Source organism: Rhopalosiphum padi, chromosome 1, assembly GCF_020882245.1.
Source record: "Rhopalosiphum padi isolate XX-2018 chromosome 1, ASM2088224v1, whole genome shotgun sequence".
Classification (NCBI taxonomy): Eukaryota; Metazoa; Arthropoda; class Insecta; order Hemiptera; family Aphididae; genus Rhopalosiphum; species Rhopalosiphum padi.
In genome coordinates this window covers 9313926-9334523 of record NC_083597.1, presented here as the reverse complement: position 1 = coordinate 9334523, position 20598 = coordinate 9313926, and the positions used below count along the sequence as shown (strand labels likewise).

Genomic DNA, 20598 nt, shown 5'->3' with positions numbered 1-20598 from the left:
ATTTATATTATACTTTGACTTTACTCGCGCATAAACTGTGGTTTGATCACTGCCGCACCGCGAGTCTTATGTAATATTACCGCGGTTTGGGTACCAGGGTCACATAAGGCTACTGCTCAGTCGGAGTAAATTGTATAGCGCCATAGCGCGGTTAACGTTGTAAGCGTTTGACTACTTTCAGACTACTGTATGCTAACCGACGGTGTAACGTTGGCAAATATTGCAAACTCCATCATGGTATAGCTTTTTGTCTGTTTAGTTTAAATAAACAATATCATGATATAAAACAATATAATATCATAAATATTCTTTTACAATCACGAGTATATGTATTTATTATTTATTTTCTTTTATTTATAAATGTCCGGCAGGCCTAAAGAATAGATATCTTATGTTATTTCAGAATAAAAAATAAAATCTGGTTACAACGAAACATGTTTGTGGAGGGAGGGGTTATTAATTGATTTTGTCCATGGCAGTTTAGCTTACAGTTTATATTTTTTATTTGAGGTGACTACAACATACAATTTAATAGTTACACTTACCTAACATTACACCATAACATATGCACTTCATTACTATTATTCTAATATATATATATAACATTAATGCTGATGGGTGCCACAAGTGGGTGCACTTTCACCCACTGGCCTTCAAAAAATAAAAATAAAAATAATTGAATGGTATTGATAATATTTAATTTTGCATAATTATCTGTTGGAGTTAATTCTATTATAATACTTATTTTAAATAATTTTCTTATTGTAGCCACTAGCCTACATTACTTCGTAGCCGTTGAAAAAAACTAAAATAGCATTTTATCGTCTTATATTTTGAGAAAAATATTTCTACGTATTTAACTAAAATTATTTATTTATGTGAATATTTATTATATATATGTATGATTATTTTATAGTTTAACAAATCCAATTAGTTCAATCTTTTTAAAATGTAATACAAGTATTATGTACACAAATATTAAGGTAGATAAAAAATAATACATGTAATAATACATGTATTCCTGCATATACAGAGGTAACATCCACATTGTAGGTGTAACAATATATTTAGAAACATTTAAAGCTGTGTATATGTTTTAAAGTAACTCCTAGTATATGCTATCTATAGGAAGAAGTACCAAACTAATATTAATAAATTACATTTTTTTATATTTGTTTACTCCCTTAATAATTTTATTAAATACTTATGTTTTAGGTTATTTTTTTACTATTAAGGACGTGCTTTGACAAAATATTTAATAAAATTAATTTGAAAACAGATATATTCAATTACATTGTTGTTATATTCAGCTTTAATGTTATATCTCCGTTCTCGCTGTAATAATAATTTTGAAAGGTCTAGTATTTTCAGAAATTTTTTGTCAAAACATAACTGTAATAGCAAAAAATTACCTTAAACCAAAGTATCTTGTATGTTTATATAGTTAGTAAACAAATATTAAAAAATTATTAATATTAGTTAGATACTTTTTCTTATAGATAACATATATTAGGAGTAACTTTAATACATATTATACACAGCTTTAAATGTTTGTAAAGATATTTGTACATTTTCAATGATAATGTATCCTTGACTAATGCCTATTTCATGCCAGGCAAATAATAAAAAAACATTTTGTATTATTTTAAAAATTTAAATATATTTTCTATCAGTTATTTATTGCTATTTTATATATAAAAAAAGCTGTGTATTATTTATTAATATGAAAAACTATGATAACTATACTGAAAATATGTACTCGAATATGAAATAATATGTTTAATTTTGTGTTAATTATTATTTAGTATTGTTTTAAAAATGAAATCATAAATATATTCAGGTAATAACTAATTAGATGTGATAGACATAAATGATGGTACGAGTATATTGTACAGCATATATAGCCAGTATAGTCTATAGTACGAGCAGTGAGTTATATATATTTTTATTAAATAAAAATAAAAGTTCCATTGGTTTTTACCTTGGAAAATTAACGTAGGTACTAGGTTGTATGAGAACCTTATCTATATTGAGTACCGTGGGACAAATTATAATCTTATCGATTATAACGATAAAAATATGATGTTACGGAAAAAGATACAGAATATGCGATTGAATTGTACAATAATTTAGTTTAGTACGTCTATTACGTTTACGTAAATCGTATGTAGTGTGATCGTGATTGCATGTAATATTGTAACATAGGTATACCTATTGACATTTTTTGTATATTTAAAATTTTGATTGTTTTTATTTGTATTATAAAATATAATATAATGTCACACAGTGTATTGTTTTATGAAAAATTAAAATCAATTTACGACAACCAAGATAAAAAAAAAGCCACGGAATCAGGAAGACTACGACAAAGCTCTAAACGAAATCAATGATGCGAAATTGAATCCAGGTAAAACTAAAACTCAAAACCAATATTATTTATGTCGTAAATATGATCTGATTGAAGTAGGAAATGTTAAACATATTATTTTAAAACCAAAAACTAAAACCGAAAATATTATTTATGTTGTACCCTATGAAAACTATTTTGAAAAAATCGAAGAAAGTCATAAAGCGACTGGTGACTAAATGTCTAGGCGGATAGTGAAATTGCATAAACATTAAATTCTTTGACTATATGCCTAGGCATTTAATAAAATGCCTAATTTGACTATATGCCTACGACATATATATACAGATATATTTACATTATATTATATGTGCATGTGTGTTACATCTTTTAATGTATCCCCAATTTTATTAGACTACCTATATAATGTAAGATATAAATTAAAATAAAAGTTATAAGACATGCATTAATATTATATATATAACCACAACATATAAAGTACCTATCGAATGCTCTATCCATACAGCTGAAGCACTTAAAATATACAATGCGGTGTTATACATATTACAAAACAAAGTAATTACAACCAACAACTACCTTGTAATCAGTGACTCACTCAGTAGCATTACAGGAATCCAAATCATAACACACCCATCAGGCATATCCAATCTAATCCAAGACAAAACACAAGAAGCTCGTGATATGGGGATAGATATATTTTTTTTATGGGTACCCGCCACTCGAACACTGTGGTCTGTGGCATACTCAACAACAAAAAAGCAGCTTAGAAGCGTCAAAAGCAGCCTCATCAAAGACACCATATTTCACAATATATATACATACAAATACAAAAAAAAATACCAAGCAAATCTAAACCACAAATGGCTCAAACTGTTAATAAACAAGAACACAAAGTTAACCCAAATAAAAAACCACATAGATACATGGCATATCACAGGACTTAAGAAGAATGAGGAAACCATACTAAATCGACTACGAATAGGGCACACATTCATCACACATAAGCACTTCGTAGAAATAAAGACCTACCCATATAAGAAAAGAGTGTACAGTCAAATACATAATCACCGAATGCCAAAAATATGAAGATATAAGAAAATACCACATATCACAACAAATAGGAGAAACGCTCAGACCCTCAATCAACTATCATACAATTCATAAAACAGATCCAGCTAAATACGCTAATCTAAGCCATACACTAATATTATTCGATAAAGATACTAATATAAACTAATTATAAGCTAATGTTAAACTAATGGCCACAGATGCCGATGTTTTGTACAAAGATCAATAAAAAAAAATTTAAACAGAAGTTACCTCGTGTAACTATTAAATTGTATGTTGTAGTTTCCTGAGTTAAGTACTTCAAATAAAAATATAAACTGTAAGTGAAGCAGCTCTGAATTAAATCAATTAATAACCCCCACAACAAACATGGTTCGTTGTAACCTGTTTTTATTATGTATTCTAAAATAACATAAGATATCTGATCTTTATGCTTGCTGTGAGAGTTTATAAATAAAAAAATAAGTAATAAATAATTATTCTCTGTGATAAGTCTGTGATAGTAAAATAATAACTATGATATTATATTGTTACATATCACGATATTAGTTATTTGAACTAAACAGACAAAGCGCTATACCATGATGGAGTTTTCAATATTTGCCAACGTTTACACCATCGTTTAGCTGCTAAACTTTAGCATACAGTAGTTCGCGTTATTACTCTTTTGTCAAACGCTTACAACGTTAACCGCGCTATGGCTACACAATTTACTCCGACTGAGCAGTAGCCTTATGTAGCCCTGGTACCCGAACCGCGGCAATATTACAAAATACTCGCGGTGCGGCAAAGATCAAACCGCAGTTGATGCGTGAATGAGGTCAAAGTATAATATAAATTATATTGTTATTATAATAAGAGAATATGGACTAACAATTTAAATAATTAGACTACGTCACTACGATCATACCATTTATACCATTTATCAATACCATTTTATAAACCGCGATCTAAGTAACAGGGTTGCATGATCTTAGGCGTTGTTTCGACCTCTCGTAGTCGTATAGGATCGTATAGGTCACAGCCGTATGTATTTTCTCTGTCTAATATTATACATATTACATATTGAATGGCAATTTTGGATTCTGTAGAATCCATTATGTGTCGTTCGCTTCAATATTAGAGAGAATTTACTTATTATCAAAGTTAAATGTTAGGACATTATTAGTATCGTAGCGTTGAATTTGTTTCAATACTTTAATTTTTAAGCTAGATATGATGATATTATATATAATATTAATATAATATTTTGCAAAATAAACAAAGTGATAAATTGTATACATAAAATTAAGTATACATTATATTGCAGCAATCTCTACAAACAAAGCTTGTGCTGGGGGAGCATTTCTTATCAATACAATATTATTAGAATGCATCATTTTATTTTATTTTTTTAATAGTTGTCAAATATGAAAAAAGTAAAGATTAAAGAATAAATACATAGTACCTATCTAAATAAGTTTAATGATATTAATTATAATCTATTAAAAACACTCTACTTACTACATACTCTACATACTTATATTTTACTAGAAAGTAGAAGTTTAAACACATTAAATAGTAAATTGTTTGCTATTGGAATAAGAACCAACCCGTTTTTGAAATACTTTATATTATATTTGGATTTATTGGTTTTAAGCACATGTTATTAATTGCATTTAATACATTTATTTAATTATATTGTTTAATATTTAACACTAACTACTATTATATAATATAACAAATTATAAATTTTTATTTTTTATTTTTTTTGCATTATTCTTAGTTTGGTTTTTGTTTGAGTAATTATATAGTGTATTGATGAATTCATACTGTTATTTAGTGTATGTATTGTGATTTATGAGCGTTATATAGAAAGATAGTTACTTGTTATATTCAGAATAATCACTTCTTGGTTTAAATGTAGATAATTACTTAACATGTTGGTTATTTAAAAAAAAAAGTAAGGACTACATTAGCATTTAATTTTTCTAATGCAATGTAAATGTATAACATTGTAAAAACATTTGAGTTAGTTGTATGTACTGGTAATAAATAACAATTCATAAGCTTTGGCGATTACATAATACTTGAATGGTATTACATTTTAAAAAGGTTGAACTAATTGGATTTGTTAAATTATTAGATAATCATATATATAATATATATTCACATAAATAAATTATTTTAGTTAAATACGTAGAAATATTTTTTCTAATTATAAGACGATAAAATACTATTTTAGTTTTTTTCAACGGCTAAGAAGTAATGTAGGCTAGTGGCTATAATAAGAAAATTATTTAAAATAAGTATTATAATAGAATAATAGAACACCAACAGATAAGTATGCAAAATTTAATATTATCAATACCATTCAATTATTTTTATTTTTATTTTTTGAATGCCAGGGGGTGAAAGTGCACCCACTTGTGGCACTCATCAGCATTAATGTTATATATATATTAGAATAATAGTAATGAATTGCATATGTTATGGTGTAATGTAGGTAAGTGTAACTATTAAATTGTGTGTTGTAGTCACCTCAAATAAAAAATATAAACTGTAAGCCAAACAGCTCTGGATAAAACCATTTAATAACCCCCCCCCCCTCAACAAACATGGTTCGTTGTAACCTGTTTTAATTATGTATTCTAAAATAAAATAAGATATCTGATCTTTATGCTTGCTGTGGGCGTTTATAAATAAAAAAATAAGTAATAAATAAATATTCTCTGTGATAGTAAAATAATAACTATGATATTATATTGTTACATATCACGATATTGGTTATTTGAAATAAACAGACAAAGCGCTATACCATGATGGAGTTTGCAATATTTGCCAACGTTTACACCATCGGTTAACATACAGTAGTCTGAAAGTAGTCAAACGCTTACAACGTTAACCGCGCTATGGCGCTACACAATTTACTCCGACTGAGCAGTAGCCTTATGTGACCCTGGTACCCAAACCGCGGTAATATTACATAAGACTCGCGGTGCGGCATAGATCAAACCGCAGTTGATGCGCGAATAAAGTCGAAGTATAATATAAATTCTATTGTTATGGTAATAAGAGAATATGGACTTGCAATTATAATGATAAAACTACGAGCATACCATTTTATAAACCGCGATCTAAGTAACAGGGTAGCATGGGCTGTGGCGTCGTTTACACCTTTCAGTTGTCGTATAAATAATGATATAACCAGGCGAACGACCTCTCGGGATGCCACGGGTGCATAGTGGGTATCATGTTTTTTCAAAAGCCCAAAAGGATTTTTATTACTAACACATGATTGGCCCTCGTGCATAAGAAATGCTGCAGCATTTGACACTTCAAGTACTGCCATTTGCTAAAGTCTAGTAGCAGCACTCATTGCATCCTTAAAATACATATGAAATACTTGTTCCACCATAACCAACAAAACTATTTAATTTAACATATATTTTAAATTATTAATATTAAATAATATCATATCCATATGATAAATTTACTTATCTTAATATATATAACATTAAAATAATTATGTTATAATAATATGTGTCTTTGTAATCATATATTTAAAATAATACAAATTTCAACTTAAAATTCTAAAACAATAGTTAATATGTTTTTCTTTTAATGCTACATATTATTTTCTTTAAATGTAGATAACACATATTAGGAGTTACTTTAAAACATATCCACAGCTTTAAATGTTTGTAAAAACATTTATACATTTTCATCAATCATGATGTAATTCTTACCTACCTTTGTATAAGCAGGAATGCATGTATTATATTTTACCTACCTTAATATTTGTGTACCTAATACTTGTATTAAAATCTTAAAAGATTGAACTAATTTGATTTGTTAAATTATTAAATTAACATATACATATATTTATATACATATATATTTAACATATTATATGTGCATGTGTGTTACAGGTGATGTATAATACATCCCTAATTAGTAAAATATTATCAATGACCTACATTATTTTTTTAAACATAATTCGGTGATATCATTTTTTAAATTTTTGGGAGGTCTAAAATTTGGAAAACCCTGATAGTTTATTACGATAATGTACATAAATCAAGCATGACAGGTTTTTCGGAGTTGGTAAGTTCTTGATGTGCTATGACCCACCTCTATAGGTTAAAAATTATAATATAACAGCAGTGAATTCAATTCTCGATAGTCTCTTTATAATAATTTATGATAATGTTGTTAAATACCTGTGTGGTATCGGCTGGTGGAACGCCCATGTTGGACGTTGACGGGCTCGCCGTGGCGGGCGGTATGAGGCTGGGATTCCATATGCACGATCCCTTTGCGTTCGTGAGTGGCGGCGGGGCCGTAGCAGCTGACAGCGAGAATTGCAGGGACAACTGGACAGAGTAGTCGAACGGATTCGGGTACAGCATACTGGTGACTGACACCAGAGGACACCGCCGCGGTGATGGTGCTGCCGGCGGATACGATTTGGACTCGAACAGCTAAACGCCGTTGACCGTACACACGTTACACCTGTTCTGCTGGGATGAGTGTATCACCGTCGTCGTCATACGTGCCATACAGATAGGTACTGCTGATACCTGCGGAGAAAGACAGAAAAAAGATATTGAAATGCGCATTTCGTGGAGAGGCGTTATTCGGGAAAAAACGTGTTGGGGTCGCGTTATTATTATATTATATTTTTTTTCCTCCGGACTCTGAACAACTATCACAATACATCCATCAGGGCCCAGGCGAGGGGGTGGACGTTATAACACATACATATATCGATGGCCATTTACAAATATATAGGTATATACCAACTCGTATACATATTATACACGATATATATAATATATAATGTGTTTGTATATTATAAAATATATAGAGTTAGGTGGGTAGATTACGGTTATATTGTATTGTATAGAGATATCTATAGGTATATCGCGGTCATAAAATAGGAGATAATATGAAATGTATACATGTATAATGTACACGCATGTGGAACTAATATTATAATTATTATATGCTACTAATAAAGTCATTGCCGCCGCCGAAAACGTAAAAGTAATTAAGGCACCATGGATTGTGGTGGATTCCTATCGTTCGTCGTTTCTTTATTTTTTTTTCTTAATCGGAGACTCGGATTCATCTTCGATTTTTTTTTTATTATTATTATTTATTCGAATCCGAACAATACACCGCGTCGTCTGCGTCGGTTTCTAGCTGTTATAACACAAACACACACACGCACACACATACGCATTATACTATTGGTCCGGCTCTGGATGCGCGTTTGTATTCGTTATGTTATTACTTATACCTATAACATGATCACAGCCACCGGAGGCCTAATGATGATAATTAACAATAATTTAATCAAACGAATAAAAATTATCATTTTTTAACTATATTATAAAGTCGTAGGTAACGATAATATTTTTAGCTCTAAAAATGTAGGTTTAAAAGTCGAACACTATAGCTAGCGGATACTATATAATAAATAAGTAGCAACGAATCTGACCCTAACCTCATGATTTAACCTAACATAATACATGGCGACTACAACGAAGTTCGATCAGTCGGCACACCGTCGAGTCGTATATGGCTAAGAAGGGTTGTAGACTTTTTGGGTGTATGTTTGTTTGTACCTACGCATAACGCTAACGGGTTATTATAGTCAAACACATCACGAGCACACGCGTATAATATAACCATCGCTCCCTGTTATTACGGAGGCGGTGTGTTTCGTGTGTTGACTGTGAGTAAATTTACACAGGAAATAGGTCACATAATATTGTACACTGGCATCATCGTCGTATGACTCGTATGAGCTATGACGGCAGCAGACGTTCAAATAAGAATACTACACCCAGTGGCGTAGCCAGGATTTTTTTTAGGGGATTTTTTTTAGGGTGGGGGGGGGGGTAGTAATAAAATAAAATAAATCTACAACCGTTTTAAAATAATAAAATAATTGAATGATATAATGATTATTATCACCAGTGCAGTCGATAACGTGAATACGGCATAACAGAATACATTTCACCACGAATAAATGATTGTATTCCTATATTATAAACATTATATTTTTGATAAAAATACGATCGATGGGGGGCGGGGGGGTTCAACACCCAAAACCCCCCTGGCTACGCCACTGACTACACCGGTCGCGTTCTATCGAAACGTTTTTATCCGCTCGTACGGAAGAATATTGTAATTTTTTTTTACGCGATATTGAAGCATAATAAGAGTAGAAAACATTCGTTCTCGAGTCCCTTACGACTGTTTTTAATTAATAAATAAGGCTTTTTGTTTACGCGCCCGTCTGTCACCAGCATATAATATTAGCGAGTTCTATTCCTTAAACGACGATATTAAAAGTTGCAACACAGATGTGTTAATACACGGCCATTATTATACAATATACATGATATTATACTAACCTACACTCGAACTATCGAATCGCAACGAATCTATCCGATTTCGATCGTCGTCGTCGTTTTCGCGTGACGATAATAATTAAGTGTCTCTTTTTTTTCTGTTGTCAATAATGCTTATTATATATACGCAATGTACACACAACCGTCGTCGTCTCTGGACTATCGTGGTTCCATTTATTATATTTGCACTGTCTTGCACGATCCACTGCTATTAACTCTCTCTCATGCACACACGCGTGCTCGTCTATATACGATCGCGACTCGCGCTCGAGTATGTGTGAATGTGAAAAAACATAAAAAATAAAATCGTCTCCTCGTCATCTGGTCGCCGCAAGTTGAGTGATAAACGGTGTTTCTCTCGCCGAGATTTTTATCGTGTCGGACACGTTTTTCTGCGTAAACCATAGGTTCATTTTATACTAGTTATAATAATAATAATAATACGGGGCATGTTATCATCTGCTATCCCGACGATGACGACTACACAAATGCGTATTTCACGCGCGTATATTATAATAATCATGGCAAAATATATATAATTATAATAATATAATATTATCTATGAATAATAAGCCATAGACTATAGAGTATAGAGGTACCTTTAAATATGAGATCGATTATTTTTTCTCGTAATTTTTTTTTTTTATTCTCCTTTTTTTCTGTTTTTCTATTGTCTTCCGGAAAATAATATACAGCGTGCTCTGTATTACATTATTCCCGCTTGATAATAATCACTAATCACCAATAATATATCGTAAGATTTTCTTAAGAGGACACCATACCCGCATGTGTTGTGGTTGTTTCTGTCTTACTAACGTACATGTACATCATAACAAATTTTCATTCAGTAGAATACATTTTGTGATGTTAGCTTTAATATTAAAGTAGATAAATTTACCTATTATCAAATGTAAAGGTAAGAATATTATAATAATCTTTTTGATTTAAATAAAAATTATCTAGACAATCACATGTGCATTTAATGATACTATATTATTTTAAACTTTTAAAGTGAGTTACAGCTATGTAAAATATTACAACTTTAAAATGATAATATCAATAAAATCATATGTCTAGATAATATTCTTACCTTTAAGTTTATTTTAACTGATTTTTCTAAAATAATTTCAAAAATTAAATATATATTATCTACATATGTACAAAAACATTCATATGAGATTAACTTAATAGATATTCATACAATATGAACCTATATTATTTCTTAAGTATAATAATAAATAAATACCTAATTATAAAGGTAGATCAAAATCACAGTGATAACTATTTAAGATTAACTAAAATCATTCTCAATAATTCACTAATAATACACAAACCTATAATATTCATAATATGATGTACCATCCAAAATATAATGTGATTTTATGCTTTGTAAAATGTTTTAAGTATTAAGCTAATTGTAATAATTATTAATGTTATAACAATATAAGATAAAAAGATATCCAATTAATAGTTAATATCTATAAAAACGTTAGTGTATTTTATCATTCTATGTATGTATATAGGGATAATTTTAAAGAATAGCTAAACATAAACACTTTTGGAATACCTGACATTACAATTTATTTAGTCATTCTCTAAAATTATTAACAATCAACTTAAATCAAAATGTGTTCACTCCAAAAATTATATTCAATAACCCTATTACAATATATCTTCTAATCACAATTCAAGAGTATTTTAAATTGATTTTCCTAAACATTTTATAGTTTTAAATTTTAACTATGTATGTAATGTATGTATTTTGTCACAAGTATAGGAGCAATTCATTTATAAATATAATGACAGCATAAACATCTTAGTGATACCCAACCTCATAATTAAATGCCATTCTTCATGATTTACTACTATTAAGTTATGTCAAATGGACTTATTTCAAAATTTATGTCAGGTACATAAAATGTATTTTAACAGATTTTCTAAAACCACAACAACTTAAATTATAAAAAAATAAAAGATAAACCATATTAATATTTGTATATAATGTGTTTTCTTGCAATAAAGGAATAATAATGGGAGGCAGATTAAACTTATTACATTAAGCATAAAAAAAAGTCATTAAAATTAAACACCTTCATCTCACAATTAAAAAGGCCATGTTATTATGTTAATAATTATTACTACATGTATCAAAAACAATTATAAAAAAAGTATAAACATTTATGACTTAAAACATATTGAGAATTTTAATTAGTATTGTAAAATTCAGATTTAAGTATTTTTTTGTGTGATCATTTAATAATTCATAATATTATATTTTATAACTCAATTATAAAGATTTAAATGTAACACTGTTAGAATAATTTTTTTTTAAATTATGTCATGAATTATTATTTAAGGTTGGTTTTGTGTCTCCTAAGGAAGAGTTATAATTTAATATGAAATAATATCACCACATGTGATTACTAAATTAAAGGATTTAAATGTAAAGCTGTTAGAATAATTTTGTGAATTTATATCGCGAGTTAATTAAGGTTGATTTGATATCACCTTACGAAAAGTGATTTTTAAAATGAAATAATATCACCTAAAATTTTAACTAAATTATAAGGATTTCAATTTAATGCTGTTAGAATAGAATTTATTAATTAGTGTCATAACTCTTATATAAGGTTGGTTTTTTGGCTTCTAAGTAGAAGTTATTATTTAATACTATAGAATATAAAATCCATTTAGTTTGACCTTTTTAAAATATAACACAAGTATATGTTAAAGCTTATGAATTGTAATGATCACAATACATATACTAAATTACAGTAAGAATACATCAACACACCAATTACTCATACATAAACCATAATAAAAAGAATGCAAAAAATAAAACAAAAATATAAAAATTTATAATTTTGTTCATATATAATACAAATACAAGTAGGTAGTAGTTAGTGTTAAATATTGTACAATATCATTAAATAAATGTATAAAATGCATATAATAACATGTGCTTAGAACCAATAAAACCAAGTATAATATAAATTGTTACAAAAACATGTTAGTCCTTATTTAAATGACAAATAATTTACTATTTAACTGTTTAAACTTCTACTTTCTAGTTAGATATTTTTATGTTATAAAACTATATAAAATTAAAAATTCTCATATCAGCCATATCTTAATAGTAACTATTAATTGAAACATTAAATCTACTTATTTTATCGATTCTAATAAGTACCAAATTTTATGTATATTTTTAATATTAATAATTTAGTAGAAACTTATACAAACAAAATATAATTATATGTATACCTTTTTTAATAATGTTTTTGTCAAATTAGTGTTTTATATTTATATAATGGTCTTAAATTATGCCAAATGTGATTAAATATTAATATGAATCGTTTTTGTAATTTAAAGTTATTCAAATGCTATGTTAAAAGTCTTGGCTTATATAGCTTAAAATTAAGATCATTAAACTTATTTAGTTAGGTACTATATATTTATTCTAAAATCTTTACTTTTTTCATACTTGACAGTTATTAAAAAAATTAAAATAAAATAAAATTATGCATTTTAATAATATTGTATTGATAAGAAATGCTCCCTTCAGCACAAGATTTGCTTGTAGAGTTGTAGAGATTGCTGTAATATAATTAATACTTAATTTTATATATGCAATGAATCATATTGTTTATTTTTCAAAATATATTATTATTATTATTATATTTAGCTTAAAAATTAAAGTATTGAAAAAAATCCAACGTTACGATACTAATAATGTTCTTACTTTTAACTTTGATAATAAGTAAATTCACTCTAATATTAAAGCTAACGACAAACAATGGATTCTACTGAATACAAATTTGCCATTCAGTATAGACATAGAAAATACAAAAACGGCCGTGACGTCCTATACGACTACAAGAAGTCGAAAAAACGCCACATACCATGGAACCCTGTTACTTAGATCGCGGTTTATAAAATGGTATGATCGTAGTGACGCAGTCTAATTATTTAAATTGTTAGTCCATAATCTCTTATTATAATAACAATATAATTTATATTATACTTTGACCTCATTCACGCATCAACTGCGGTTTGATCTCTGCCGCACCGCGAGTCTTATGTAATATTGCCGCGGTTCGGGTACCAGGGTTACATAGGGCTACTGCACAGTTGGAGAACATTGTAATGTGCCATAGCGGTAATCGTCGTAACCGTTTTATAACAGACTAATAATTCGGACTGTTTACTCCTACGTTAGGTTAAAACATTTTGCAAATGTTGCACTCAACTCATATAATATATGATTTAGCGTTTCGTCTGTTTATTTGATTATTTCAAATAACCAATATCGTGTTTTATAACAATAAAATACATAGATATTTGTTACTACCATGGAGTATAATTATTTATGACTTATTTTTTTGTTTATAAAGCCCGCTGGGTGCATAAAGAACATATATGTTATTTCAGAATACATTTAAAATCATGTTACAATTAACCAAGGTGGAGGAGGGTTTTATATTGTGTATAGTCTAATAAAATTAGGGGTGTATTACACACCACCTGTAATACATATACACGTATAATATGTTAAATATATGTGTACTTACCTATTTATTTAATAATTTAACCTATTAGTTCAATTTTTTTAAATTGTAATACAAGTATTATTAAGTACACAAACATTAAGGTAGGTAAAATATTATATATACATTTCTGCATATAAAAAGGTAGGTAGGAGTTACATCATTATTGAAAATGTTCAAATATTTTTACAAGCATTTAAAGCTGTGTATATGTTTTAAAGTAACTCCTAATATATGTTATCTGTAAGAAGAAGTATCTAACTTATATTAATAATTTACATTTTTTTAAATTTATCTACTCCCTAAATAAATATACTAGATACTTTTGTTTTAGGTTATTTTTTACTATAATAAATGTTTTCGACAAAATATTTGACAACAAGAATATTCAATTACAATATTGTTGTACTCAGCATTCTGTGAATATAAGTTGTTCAATGATTTTTTTATGGATTACATCTGAGGTAGTCAATTAGTTTTATTTTAATAAATATATATGGTTAATAATAATATACTTTTACATTAATACATATGGATATAGTAAAGCACTAAAGCAATATAGAAATTTATTTATCGAAACTAATATGTAGCATTAAAAGAAAAACATATTAACTATTTTTTTTAAATTTTATGTTGAAATTTGTATTATTTTAAATAAATGATTACATAGGCACATAGGTATTGGAAAGGCTAAATTATTATAATTTTTTTAATGTTATATATATTAAGATAAGTAAATTTATCATATGGATAGTATTTGAAGTGTCAAATGCTGTAGCATTTCTTATGCAGAAGGGCCAATCATGTGATAACAATAAAAATACTTTTGGGCTTCTGAAAAAACATAATACCCACTATGAACCCATAGAATCCCGAGTGATTGTAAACTCGGCCCGAAGAAAAAAAATGTTTAAAAGGTCCATTGTAACGAGTTTACAAAATATGCTGAGTGCCCATATTTTTTTCAGGTAAAAATTATTTAGGTGTAAGTTCGGCCCGGATAAAAATGTTTTTATATAATTTTCTTATAATATTTTTAAGAACCATTTAGCATTACTCAAAGGATACCACGAGGAGGCGATTCTCATTATCCTCCAAACATTATTTTCATTTTTGTATTATTATTCAAAGTATGAAAATCGTTATATAACTGTAAAATATATTTATGTAAATTTGTAAGTGTAGTGTTTAACGTATTCACTTACTGATATTTCCTCATTTTAATATTTTGTTAGTGTTCTTTCTAAGAGTTTTTTTTTTTAGTTTTTGTATTCTGAAATTTAAATGGCGCATCTAGGCTGTTGATTTTAATGTACGTTTCTGTTTGTATTTCTTTTAATTTCGCAATGACGGAATATATATTGGGGTGAGTGGAATTGAAACTTGAATCAAAATGCGCATGAAATAATTCACAGGCATTAGTTGTTATTTATTATTTTCAGATTAAATTATGTCGTATATTTTATTGGTAAATATTATCGGGCCGAGTTTACAATCTACTTATTTTTACCTAAAATTTTCGGGCCGAGTTTACATCAAAAAAAGGTAATCGCGGGCCCAGTTTACATTTGCCCGGAATCCCGAGTGTTCATTCGACTGGTCATTATCATTATTTATACGACAACTGAAATTTAACTAGATACTTTTGTTTTAGGTTATTTTTTACTTTTACGGACGTGTTTCGACAAAATATTTAAAATTATTAATTTGATCATAAGAATATTCAATTACATTGTTGTTATACATAGCATTCTTTGAATATAAGTTGTTCAATGTTTTGTTTATAGATAACATTTGAGGTAGTCAACTACCTTATATTTTAATATAGTTTTAGCTCCACTAGCAGAAACCGGGGCGATGCTGGAGAAACGTTTCCCCAGCACCCCTTATCAGAACCGATGGCATCATTTATCATTTAGTACGTAATTTGTGTGAATTTGTATGCCCATTACCGAAATTCGTACGCAAATTGTTCCACGAAAGAAATCCATTTTTGTGTGGGCGGGCTTGGGTAACGTTATCCCAGCCTCCTAAACTGCCTAATCGAAATACAGAATACAAAAAATTTAAATATGAATATAATTACAAATGTATTTTCTTAAAAATTGATATTTAATAAAAAAAAAAATTGAATAAAAATTGATGTTTAGTATAAAAATCAATTGACTAAAAAAATATGAATTATTTAATTTGGCGTTTTATATTTAATTTTGTCTTATTTTATTCAGATTTTTTTTTATTCAACGTCATTTTTATAACTCATTAAAATTATTAATAAAATTGATATATTTTAATAAAAATAATAATTAATAAACACAATCTTTAAAATTAATAATTGAATTTGACACGTACTAATTATGAGTAAGATTAATAATTATCCTATATTCATAATTAATAAAAAAAATAAATAATAAAAATAATAATTTATAAAACAAATGTTTTCAATATTTCATAACAAATAATAATATTTTAAAAGTTCATATGAGTTATAAATATAAATAATTACAATTTTTTATTAATATTATTAATATACATGAATTTTATGGTTTTTTAATGAGTTATAAAAATAACCTGTTGAATAAATAAAAGTAAATAAATCCATATAATTTAGTTATAATATGTAATATTATATATTTTTTAAATAATCTCTTCCTATAGATAACATATATTAGGAGTTACTTAAAAACATATACACAGCTTTAAATGTTTCTAAATATATTTTTACATCATGTGCATTAATACGTAGACAATTTTTTTCAAAATATAGAACTATAAAATGTTATTTTAATTTTTTTCTACAGCTAAAAGTAATGTAGGTTAGTAGCTACGATTAAAAAAATATAAAAAATAAGTATCATAATAGAATTAACACTTAAAAATAATTATGCAAAATTAAATATTTTCAATACCATTCTTACCATTTTTATTTATTTTTTTTTTTTTAATGGCCAGGGGGTGAAAGTGCACTCACTTGTGGCGCCCGTGTGCATTAATATTATGGATATTAGAATAGTAATGAAATGCATATGTTATGGTGTAATGTTAGGTAAGTGTAACTATTCAATTGTGTGTTGTAATTACCTCAAATAAAAAATATAAACTGTAAGCCAAACAGCCTTGGACAAAGTCAATTAATAACCACCCCCCCACAAAAACACACATGGATCTTTGTAACCTGTTTTTATTATATGTTCTGAAATAATATAAGATAATTGTTCTTTATGCCAGTCTGGTTTTTATAAATAAAAAAATAAGTATTCTCTGTGATAAGTCTGTGATAGTAAAAGAATATTTATGATATTATATTGTTTATTTGAACTAAACAGACAAAAAGCTATATGATGATGGAGTTTGCAATATTTGCCAACGTTTACACCATCGTTTAGCTGCTAAACATTAGCATACAGTAGTCCGCGTTATTACTCTTTTGTCATTCGCTTACAACGTTAACCGCGCTATGGCGCTACACAATTTACTCCGACTGAGCAGTAGCCTTATGTAGCCCTGGTACCCGAACCGCGGCAATATTACATAAGACTCGCGGTGCGGCAGAGATCAACCGCAGTTGATGCGCGAGTAAAGTCAACGTATAATATAAATTCTATTGTTATGGTAATAAGAGAATATGGACTTGCAATTTAAATAATTAGACTACGTCACTACGATCCATTTTACGATACCATTTTATAAACCGCTGTCTAAGTAACAGGGTTGCATGGTATGTGACGCGTTTGGACCTCTCAGTAGACGTATATAGAAAATAATGATTGTATGTCCCAGAGACCGGACGCAACAGTCAAACGACCACTCGGGATGCCACGAGTGCATAATGGGTAATGTTTTTTCAGAAGCCCAAAAGCATTATAGTTATCACATGATTGGCCCTAATGCATAAGCATCGCTACAGCACTTGACACTTCAAGTACTGTCATTTGCTAATGTCTCCTAACAATTTTCATCCGATAACATTTTGCTATCATGTAAGCGTATCGCCTTAGCAGCCATTGCATCATTAAAATACATAAGAAGCACTTGTTCCCCTATTTAATAACAAACAAAACTATTTAATTTGACATCAAATTATTAATATAATATACATATGATAAATTTACTTATCTTGCTATAAATAACATTAAAAAAATTATAATAACTTAACCTTTCCAATATGAGCCAATGTAATCATATTATATTTAAATTATACAAATATAAACTTAAAATTCTAAAACAATAGTTAATAGGTTTTTCTTTTAATGCTTATTAGTTTTGTTAAATGTATTTCTACATAGCTTTAGTGCTTAACTATATTCATATGTATTAATATAAAAGTTTATTATTAAACATATATATTTATTAAAATAAAACTAGTTGACTACTTCAGATGTAATACATAAAAAAATCATTGAACAACTTATATTGACAGAATGCTGAGTATAACAATAATGTAATTTAATATTCTTGTTGTCAAATTAATAATATTGAATATTTTTTCGAAAAACATCTGTAATAGTTAAAAATAACCTATAACAGAAGTAACTAGTTTATCTATAGGTACGGTACAACACGATTACGCAGTTTCTATCTTTTTATATTTGAGAAAATACAACACGATTGTGCGAACCTTTTACCCTTTTGCTTTGAGAAAACACAAATATTAAAAAAATGTAAATTCACGGTCAAAGAATATAAAAATAATAATAGTACTTATATATATTTTTGACGCGTCTTAATAAATTAGTGTGATGTATTATTTTTATTTTTTTTTTTTTGACTACATATTACGTTATTATTAATTGTTGATAAATGTTTTGAATTAAAGAATTGTGTTTACTCAAAGAAAAAAGGTAAAAAATGCGCAACCGTGTTGTATTTTCTCAAATAATATATATAGGTAGGTAAGAAGTGTGCAATCGTGTAGTATTTTTTCAGGTAAAAAGGCAATCGTGTTACCCACCGTTTAGCATACAGTAGTCCAAAAGTAATAAAACGGTTACAACATTAATGGCACAATACGATTTTCTCCGACTGAGCAGTGGCTCTATGTAACCCTGGTACCCGAACCGCGGCAATATTACAAAATACTCGCGGTGCGGCAAAGATCAAACCGCAGTTGATGCGTGAATGAGGTCAAAGTATAATATAAATTATATTGTTATTATAATAAGAGAATATGGACTTACAATTTAAATTATTAGACTACGAGCCATTTTATAAACCGCTGTCTGAGTATCAGGGTTGCATGATCTTTGGCGTTGTTTCGACCTCTCGTAGTCGTATAGGATCGTATAGGTCACAGCCGTATGTATTTTCTCTGTCTAATATTATACATATTACATATTGAATGGCAATTTTGGATTCTGTAGAATCCATTATGTGTCGTTCGCTTCAATATTAGAGAGAATTTACTTATTATCAAAGTTAAAGGTTAGGACATTATCAGTATCGTAGCGTTGAATTTGTTTCAATACTTTAATTTTTAAGCTAGATATGATGATATTATATATAATATTAATATAATATTTTGCAAAATAAACAAAGTGATAAATTGTATACATAAAATTAAGTATACATTATATTGCAGCAATCTCTACAAACAAAGCTTGTGCTGGGGGAGCATTTCTTATCAATACAATATTATTAGAATGCATCATTTTATTTTATTTTTTTAATAGTTGTCAAATATGAAAAAAGTAAAGATTAAAGAATAAATACATAGTACCTATCTAAATAAGTTTAATGATATTAATTATAATCTATTAAAAACACTCTTTTGACAAAAAAACCATATTATAAAAAGGTAAACGTATAATTATATTTTTATTGTATAAGTTTCTAATAAATTATTAAAATTAAAAATATACATAAAATTTAGTATTTATATTAATTGGTAAAATCAGTAGATATGTTTCAATTAATAGCTACTATTAGGATATAACCGATATGAGAATTTTTAATTTTTTATATTTTATTTATATACTAATATTTTACTAGAAAGTAGAAGTTTAAACATTTTAAAGTTTAAATAGTAAATTGTTCGTCGTTTAAATAAGAACCAACACGTATTTGTAATAAATATATAGTACCTATCTAAATAAGTTTAATGATATTAAATATTAATTATAAACTATATAAGCCAATACTTTTAACATAGCATTTGAATAACTTTAAATTACAAAAACGATGCATATTAATATTTAATAACATTTAGAGTATT

General features: G+C 27.8%; 1 long non-coding RNA gene across 4 annotated transcripts in view; it reads right to left on the bottom strand.

The window, feature by feature from the left end:
* The window catches only part of LOC132918412 (uncharacterized), a 59406-nt gene that overhangs the window by 10738 nt on the left and 28070 nt on the right, over positions 1-20598 (bottom strand). For all 4 annotated transcript variants that reach the window (XR_009660489.1, XR_009660488.1, XR_009660487.1 and 1 more), the window contains one exon: positions 7639-7998. This is a non-coding gene — a long non-coding RNA (uncharacterized LOC132918412). The remainder of the gene's footprint in view (positions 1-7638; positions 7999-20598) is intronic.